At 39.1% G+C, this 9,485-nt stretch overlaps 1 long non-coding RNA gene across 1 annotated transcript; it reads left to right on the forward strand.

Annotated features, from left to right (window-relative positions):
- The first annotated feature begins 6,524 nt into the window (after nucleotides 1-6,524).
- On the forward strand, nucleotides 6,525-7,697 carry LOC113329783. Its single transcript, XR_003349976.1, has 3 exons — nucleotides 6,525-7,098; nucleotides 7,177-7,256; nucleotides 7,348-7,697. It is a non-coding gene; the product is annotated as an uncharacterized LOC113329783 (long non-coding RNA).
- Nucleotides 7,698-9,485: the final 1,788 nt, after the last annotated feature.

The raw sequence follows: 9,485 nt of genomic DNA on the forward strand, positions 1-9,485 counted from the left end.
TGGAATTGCAGACGAAAACTGGGTATTAAGCTGTTGTTGCTATTGATGCTGAGAAGAAGATGATTTCAGAAATGGAATGTTAAGCTGTTGCAGTAGCTGGAATGAATGGAACTGGTGGGAGTAATGAATGAGATGGCCTGAGTTGAAGTAGAGTTGCAGAATTACAAGACTGGGAGGAATCGAAGCTGCAGTACTGAATGAAAATGGGTTGTGAACCTTAGATGTATGCTAGGTTTCTTAGCAGGTATGGAGCTGAAAAGTGAGGCCTGAAATTAGGCCGGGAATAGCCAGAAAACAAATGAAACTCTGTCGGATTTTTATGCCGACGAGTCAACTCGTTGCCAGCCGATGATCGAGCCAACTCAGTGACTAAGACGTAATCAGACGAGTCAGAACAGCTGAGTTAGTAGCTGACTCTCTCTTCCTTGACCCGCTGACCAACGGAGACCGTTAGTTTGACAGTTAAGTTTAACGGTATCTGACGGAATATCCGTCGACGATAACAACATCTCAGACGAACGATAGCGACTTTTCAGGCAGGATTCCGGTGATCCCGAGGACTTTTCAGGCGACCAAAAATACAGAAATTTGTGAAGAATTCTCTAGACTCATCTAAACTCATGGGTTTGAGGAATTGGACTTGAATTTGGAAGGAGAAGGTGGAAGAATTTTACAAAGACAAGGATTTGGAATGTGGAATTGAAAGGGAGTCTATTCCTAAGAGGATTGCTAGGAAATTGAAGCCTATAAATAGAGAAGTTCTCTACACTTCTACACTTCTAGACCTTTGGCACACTTTTACACATACAACACTTGTGTTTTTGCTTGCTTTTCAAAAAATTTCTTTTAGTTATTTGTGTGAACTTCAAAATTCTCCTTTTAATTATTTGTGTGAATTTCAAAAACATGAGTAGCTAATTTTCTTATTGATTGAGGATGAATTCCTAGTTCTTGACATGATTTGAGTTTTTGTTTTAAAATCTACCTTGAAGTTTTTCACATGATTATCGTTTTTTTTACTAATTGGAATGTTTATATATTCATGGTTGTTTGATAGATTATTTGGAGTGCACGCTGAATTGATTTGTTAACTCAACCTAAATCTAGTATAAGTTAGGGAATACGTAATCATTCTCGACACTTTACACAAGTAGAAAACACGAGACCTTGCGGAGGAATTCCGTGGAGCAATTGTGTGTGAAAACAACGCTAGAAAGTGGACCAAGCGAACCGAGTCTAACTACTAGTACTAAACCTAAATTCATAAATCTTAATGCGTTCGGGGAATTACATCTTGTAAGCGAACCTCAAGGTGGTTCTTTTGAATAGAATCTGATAACCTGTTACTCAGTGATACAAGGGATTTTGGGGTTAGCTAAGCGAACCTGCTATCCTACGGTTGGTGATAATCTGTGACTAATAACATGTGGATGAAAAACATAACTTGAGTCATCGTTTTGGAACGAAGAAGGATTCCTTGGTCTTGTCTCTCTTATTGATTTTCCTTTATCTTTTAATTGCTTTGTTTACTTTCTTTTGCTTTTTATCTAAACCAATAATTTCCCGCCTTTTGTGACAATTTTACAACTAAAAATCTCTTGCTCCTCGTGGGAACGAACTTGACTACACTATATTACTTGTTAATTAGGTGGAAAAATATTAATTAATTTGTTGTGGTTACGACACGCATCAAATTTTGGCGCCGCTGCCAGGGAGCAGCGGGCGATTTTAATTGTTCTTATTTTACTTTATGCTTTATTATTGATTTGTTAGATTCTATTATCGTGTCTAACGTAGTTTTTGAGAATCTTGTTTTCAGGTGCTTGATCTCTGGCACCTAAACAGTGGGATTACCAACGTTGTGGGATTACAACTCGCAAAGGAACAATACTACAAGCAGCTCGGAACTTGCAAGAAGAGCCTTCTACATCAACAATGGTAGGCGGTAATAATAATCCACCACCACCTCCACCTGCGGAGAAGAAGTTGGGAGAGTTAATTTCTCGAAATTTGGATTCACAACCATGGAGTATCACAATAACTGATCCAGTGGAGATGAAGTCGAGTCTTATTCACCACTTACCAAAGTTCAAAGGGGTTCCCGGTGAAGATCCAAATCGTCATCTTCAATCATTTCAACACAAGATGACAAGTCTTAGGCAAGGTACCGAAGATAGGGATAGGGATATGTTACAAGCCTTTCCGTTCTCCTTACAAGATTCAGCCGAAGAATGGTTGTATTATTTACCCCCAGGGAGCATTGCAACATGGACCGAGATGAAAAAGCTATTCCTAAAGAAGTATTTTCCAGCTTCTAAGGCGGCTGTGGTTCGTAAAGAGATTAGTGGAGTCTTACAAATTTCAGGAGAATAACTCCATGAGTATTGGGAGCGGTACAAGAAGTTGTTAGCAAGCTGTCCACACCACAACATATGACCAACACTTATCATTCAATATTTTTATGAAGGATTACTTCCAGATCAACGTAACTTGATTGATGCAGCTGCGGGTGGTTCACTTACTAAGAAGACGCTTTCCCAAGCAACTAGTTTGATTGAGAGTATGGCTGCAAATGCACAACAATTTTATACAAGGCATGATTCCAATATCCGAAGGGTTAGTGAAATGGAGGACTCTTCACAATCCGCTCAACGGTTAAACAACATAGAGAGGGTAGTGCAACGAATGGCCGCGGTAATTATTACGGATGATGAGACCGAATACGTAAATGCTTTGTTTCCAAATCAAAAGCCAAGGTACGATCCATACTCCAATACTTACAATACCGGTTGGAAGGATCATCCTAACTTTAGTTATGCAAACAAGCAAGCGGCGGCTCCTAATCCATATGTGCAAAAAGGTGGTTTCCGACAACCACGCTTTCAACCTCAACAACAATTCCAACCTCAAGTGAAGGAACAAGGATCTTCGATAGATGATAAGCTTAATGTCATGATGCAAGGTATTACGTCATTGTTTCAACAAAATCAACAAAAGACCGATTCGGCCATCAAGGATTTACAAACTCAAATGGGACAATTAGAAACCGATGTGCACCTATTGAAATCTCAAGCATCCACAAAGCTTCCTTCACAACCATTTGTGAACCCAAGAGAGAATGTTAATGCGGTTAGTTTAAGAAGTGGGAAACAAGTGGAGCAACCAAATCAACAAGATGAGGTGCATGAAGAGTTAGTCGAAGACAAAGAGGAAACCACACCAAAGGAAACTTCCAAGGAACCGGTTCCTACTTTCACCACTCCACCCCCTTTTCTTAGCCGATTTGCTAAGTCGAAGAAAGAGTTGGAATACAAGGATATTTGGGACATCCTTAAGAAAGTACAAGTCAATATTCCACTCATTGAAGCTATTCGACAAATTCCTCGTTATGCAAAGTTCTTAAAGGAGTTGTGCGTGAAGAAGAAAAGGTTGAAAGGGAATGAAGTCATGAGTGTGGGGGAGAATGCTTCGGCGTTCATTCTCAAGAAACTCCCGCCTAAATTAAAGGACCCCGGTAGTTTCACTATACCTTGCACAATTGGTAAAACAAGGTTTACTCGAGATTTACTAGATTTGGGAGCATCGGTTAATGTTATGCCTTCCTCGATTTATGATTCTTTGAATCTTGGTCCTCTTAAGGAGACCGGGGTAGTTCTTGAACTTGCTAACCGATCTAATGTTTACCCGAAAGGGATTGTTGAGAATGTTTTGGTGCAGGTTAATCAGCTTGTATTCCCGGCCGATTTCTATGTCTTAGAAATGAATGATGAGAACTCTCACAAGTCTACACCTTTGTTATTGGGTAGACCATTCTTAAGCACCGCCGGAACGAAGATTGATGTCCAAAATGGCACCTTGACTATGGAGTTTGATGGTGCACTCATCCACTTCAATATCTTTGAGACAATGAGATACCCACGTGATATGAATTCATGTTTTCCCGTTAAAGAGATTGATGCGGGCTAATGAATCTTGCAAGAGCTAAGTCGGGCCGTCGACATTAAAGCAAGCGCTAAATGGGAGGCAACCCATAGGTTTTGTATTTCTTATCCTTTTGTTTCTTTTTTATTTTTTATTTTTATTTTTCTTGTTCCATATCATGTTAAAATTTCTCACTTTGACTTTACTAGGACGATTCAATTACATTGAGGACAATGTAAGGTTTAAGTGTGGGGGAGTGGTTAAGCATGTATTTTATTAAAAAAAAAGTATTGCATAAGACCTCCAACTTATAGAGATTTTAGAGTCACTAACATACTTCTAGGTATGTTTACATAGAGAATTCTGACCGACATAACTGAACTTGGAAGTGTTAGGGAACTACATTCGGATTTCTTGCTTGTTAGAGTGTTAAATAATGGATTTAATCATGCCGGTGATGCAAATTAGGAGCAGGGAGAAATGCATTATTAGAGTTGTTGATCAATCATTAGTGGAGACTACCCTATTTATATCATGTGAGGCACCAAACCGAAATTTTTTCCATCTAACTAAAGAGCTTTCTTTTGAGTGTGTGTCACCATACGTTAATTCTGGGTAGAATGGTGAGCTACCCAACCTCCCACCAATAGAAGCACTACCCTTTGATCTCTTGAGTGCTAATTTTGTCAATCATGAGGGTGACGTCTATAGATGAACACCTCCTTCTTGTAGTTCGATTTGCAGTTAGCACCATTCTCTCTCTCGACAACAACGGGTCCATAGAAACACCATCATCATCAACAAGGAGCAACATAAAAATCTTCAAGGAAAGTTGAAGACGTTCAAGGTTTACAAGCAACGGAACGAGAAAAAGAGCAAATTTCAAATTCAAGTAAAGCAACATACAACGAGCATAGTTTGTATACATGTTGAAAACTTACATATAAGGAGCGGAATTTTATATCCAAGTAGAAGACTTATTTACAAGAGCAAAGAGAAGCAAAAGGTGAGAATTATTGAAGTTTATGATTTCGAGGCGATACAAGTTGTGAAGAATCAAGCGGTAAAGTACTTTTCCACGGCCATGGTTTGTTTTATTTCACTTTGTTTTGTATTTTATTTCTCTTATCATCAAATTGAAGAAAAAAAATTGATGATAAGAAAAATTGAAAAAAAAATGATGATAAGAGAAATTGAAAAAAAAATGATGATAAGAAAAATTGAAAGAAAAAAAGTAAAAAAAAATGATGATAAGAGACAGTTTTTTGTTTTTATTTATTTAATAAGTCGTGGGGAAGGAAAATCTATAAGGAAGTTTCAAGCGATAACGATTTAAGGAAAAAGGTTACAAATTGTCAAGGAATTATGAAGTTTGAGTGTTTATCATCAATATTTGAAGCCGAAGACGAAGACCAAGAAGATAAAGACGAGGAGCGTAAGACGTTTCTATTGGATGCTGTGAGAGTGGTGTTATCATCATTGCAATCGGATGTGAAGGTGAGTAAGTAATCTCATCCTCGATAATAGTGGTTGATTTCCTTTCTTAGAGATCGTCAGAAAAATGGTTTTTCAAAATGTTAAAAGATGTGGGTTTTTAAAATATTTCGGAAGTTGTCCTTCCCACCATTCAACGTGTTGCAGGATTTCTCTCTTCATTCCTACCTGCACACATGTGAGAACCATAAAAAAACCATCTTTTTGAGTGCAATTATCATAAAATCCTTTTTGGTGAGGCAGAAGTCAAGGCGAAATTCTTATTGATCGTTTCTCAAACACGCATTCTCTCATTATGGTGTGGTTATTTCTCACTCAACATTTAAGAATGAGAATATGTTCTTTGGTGTTTCTAACTCTATGTCCTCATATCTCTTTGGATGCTTGGGACGCTGGAACACTTTGAAGTTGTAAGTTTTAGTTTGATTTGCTCGAGGACTAGAAAAGTCTAAGTGTGGGGGAATTTGATAGGGTGTAGAATACATCTTATTTATTATCTATTGTTTATGCTTTCTCTGCTATTTTTCTTGTAAATTATGTATTTTACGCGTGTTTTGAGTTTTATAGTTACTTTGGAGTCATGAGGAGAAAAGAAGAAGAAATCACCCATATCGAGTCAAGAAGGACAAAATGGTCATTTCACAGGCGAACACTATTCGGAGTCGAACCGAGCTTAAGGGGCAACTCTGTTTTGGAGGAGCATTAAAGATAGACTAGCTGAGGTTAAGGGACTGCCAACTTGGTTAGCCCCTATCAGAAGTGACTAGAGCTGGCAAACAAGCTGAAACCCGCGGGTTAACCCGTGCCCGGCCCGTAAAAACCCGAACCCGGCTCGACTGGTTTCTAAACAAGTCGGGTTCGGGTTGGAGAAATGCCGGCTTGTGAATAAACGGGTTAACCCGTCCCGGCCCGTGAAACCGCGGGTACAACCCGTAAACCCGTCCACAATAACTAATTAGTAATTTTTATATAATCATGTCCGTCGGATTATCTAGGGTTAATCACATCCACACGATTAAGGTATAAAAGGCGAAACCCTAAAACTAAATGAAGAGATATCTTTCTTTTTTATCTCTCTCTTTTCTTCTTCTGCTCCTTGCCTCCTTCCCTTCTTTTGCGTTCTTCAGTTGTGACTTGTGAATTGAATCTCGGATAAACAATGAATCATTTGGCACGATTCTCTGGAATTGGATAATATTTGGATACTGAGAACCAAGTTGAATCTTTGGAAAAATGAATCATTAATCAATTTTTTTTTATCTTATTGGTCGCTAGGATTAATTTTGAATCCTTCTTTTGATCGGCTATTCATTCCTGATTCTTTATCTCAAGGAGGAAATTGAGAGGGTCGTTTCTTCTGGAACCAATTTTGCGAAATTTCGCTAATTCGTATCCAACCCATTTGTTAAAACAGATTTATTCTTTTGTTTTCATTGCAAGATAATCAATACCAAAATTAACAAAGATCCCGTGTAAATGTTCTTGATTCAGCTTGCCATGGTCATTTTGGCCAAGAAAAATTCCAGTTGTAAAACCTAACATCTCGGCGTTTCTTCAATTTGCTTCGTATATTGGACAAGGGAGGAACAAATTAGGACCACTCATGATGATGATCCTATGTTTGGAGTACCAAAAGCTCAAGCATGCAATGTCTGTTCACCCAGATATAAGCTTTGAGAGCAGGTATTGGATTTTATCTTTGTCAAGGAACTACTGCGAATATCCGTCAAGTATTTTTCTAATAGCATTCCTTTTTTACAGCCGATGATGCTTCATGAGCTGGGAAATGACAAATCTCATTTAAGAGCACCAATCAATGGACCTGTTGAAGAAGATGATGGGTGAGACCACTGTGTTTCCCTTTGTTATTTGAATGTCACTTCAAATTAATTTGTTTGTAGTGTTGCTAATTTAATTGGTTTATGATGTCAGGAATCTGTTGGGCTCACCGCTGCACAGTCTGTAATAGTCACACATGGAGAGCGTGTATGCATGCTTAGGTGACGTAGATACGATGGACGCAAGCACAGACGATCAAGAGCTGGTGAGGGTGAGTAATCATTTAGTAAGGTAAGAATTATGACGCAACCAAACCGTCAAAGTTGTTGCTACCGGTGGTTCAACTTGGTTCTCAGTATCCACAGCCAGTTAACCGGTGAAGCTGTTGCTACCGGTGGTTGTCTACAGATCTGCAGACGAAGATGAACATGGAATCGGGGTTTGCTGTTGTTTGAAATGCATGTACAATAGTTTTGTTGGATGTATATGTATTTTTCAATTTCTGTTTATGTAATTTTCGATTTCTGTCGAGTTGACTCAACAAAAACCAGTTAACTCGTGAGCACCCGTGAACCCACAAGCTTTACCCGGGACGGGCGCGGGTCGGATAGATGACCATCCGTGAAGAATTTCAACCCGCAAGCTTGGGCTTGTATTAACCCGTAACCCGCGGGTTGGGCACAAGCCAGCCCCGTCCCGCCCGTTTGCCAGCTCTAGAAGTGACCACCTATTATAAGCACCCATCTGGCGGTGGCTCTTATGTTGGGTGTCTCAATCCCACCCACCTCATAACCCTAAATTTGATACTTTTCTCTCTAACACATTTCATTTCCCTGAAATTGAGAAAATAAGAAAAAGCAGCTGCGGCTGCTAAACACCTGAAGCTGATGTTTGTTCCAAGAGAAGAAATTGGGGATCTGAAGATGTGGATGAATCGAGTACCAACAGAACGAAGAAAATCAAGGTTGTTGTTTGTTTACAATGAGACACGGATTGTAGAATCGAGTCTGTGATGATTTGAATCAAGAAATTAAAGAGATAAATGAAGTTAAGATGGAAATTCAGACTTGGGTTTTGAGCATAATAGATGAACATATGGTGTTATTGAAGCTCGGTGAGATGTGGTTTAAATTTGTGTGATGCTGTTGTTGAATCTGAGATGAAATTCGAGACATCAGAAAGTGGTTATTGCTGTAATCAGATGGGGAAGTAGTTGATGTTGGTGGCCGCTGGTTGAAATTGAGAAGCAGTTATGAAAAAATAAAGAAAAGGGGATCTCATGGGTTGTTCTCGAAATCAGTTGAGCAGGTGTTGGTGGTAATTGATTCTGGAATTGCAGACGAAAACTGGGTATTAAGCTGTTGTTGCTATTGATGCTGAGAATAAGATGATTTCAGAAATGGAACGTTAAGTTGTTGCAGTAGCTGGAATGAATGGAACTGGTGGGAGTAATGAATGAGATGGCATGAGTTGAAGTAGAGTTGCAGAGTTACAAGACTGGGAGGAATTGAAGCTGCAGTACTGAATGAAAATGGGTTGTGAACCTTAGATGTATGCTAGGTTTCTTAGCAGGTATGGAGCTGAAAAGTGAGGCCTGAAATTAGGCCGGGAATAGCCAAAAAACAAATGAAACTCTGTCGGATTTTTATGCCGACGAGTCAACTCGTTGCCAGCCGATGATCGAGCCAACTCAGTGACTAAGACGTAATCAGACGAGTCAGACCAGCTGAGTTAGTAGCTGACACTCTCTTCCTTGACCCGCTGACCTACGGAGACCGTTAGTTTGACAGTTAAGTTTAACGGTATCTGACGGAATATTCCGTCGACGATAACATCATCTCAGACGAACGACGACGAATTTTCAGGACGGATTCCGGTGATCCTGAGGATTTTTCAGGCGACCAAAAATACAGAAATTTGTGAAGAATTCTCTAGACTCGTGGGTTTGAGGAATTGGACTTGAATTTGGAAGGAGAAGGTGGAAGAATTTTACAAAGACAAGGATTTGGAATGTGGAATTGCTTAAGGAAAGGGAGTCTATTCCTAAGAGGATTGTTAGGAAATTGAAGCCTATAAATAGAGAAGTTCTCTACACTTCTACACTTCTAGACCTTTGGCACGCTTTTACACACACAACACTTTTGTTTTTGCTTGCTTTTCAAAATTCTTCTTTTAGTTATTTGTGTGAACTTCAAAATTCTCCTTTTAATTATTTGTGTGAATTTCAAAAACATGAGTAGCTAATTTTCTTATTGATTGAGGATGAATTCCTAGTTCTTGACATGATTTGA

Source organism: Papaver somniferum, chromosome 1, assembly GCF_003573695.1.
Source record: "Papaver somniferum cultivar HN1 chromosome 1, ASM357369v1, whole genome shotgun sequence".
In the NCBI taxonomy this organism is placed as follows: Eukaryota; Viridiplantae; Streptophyta; class Magnoliopsida; order Ranunculales; family Papaveraceae; genus Papaver; species Papaver somniferum.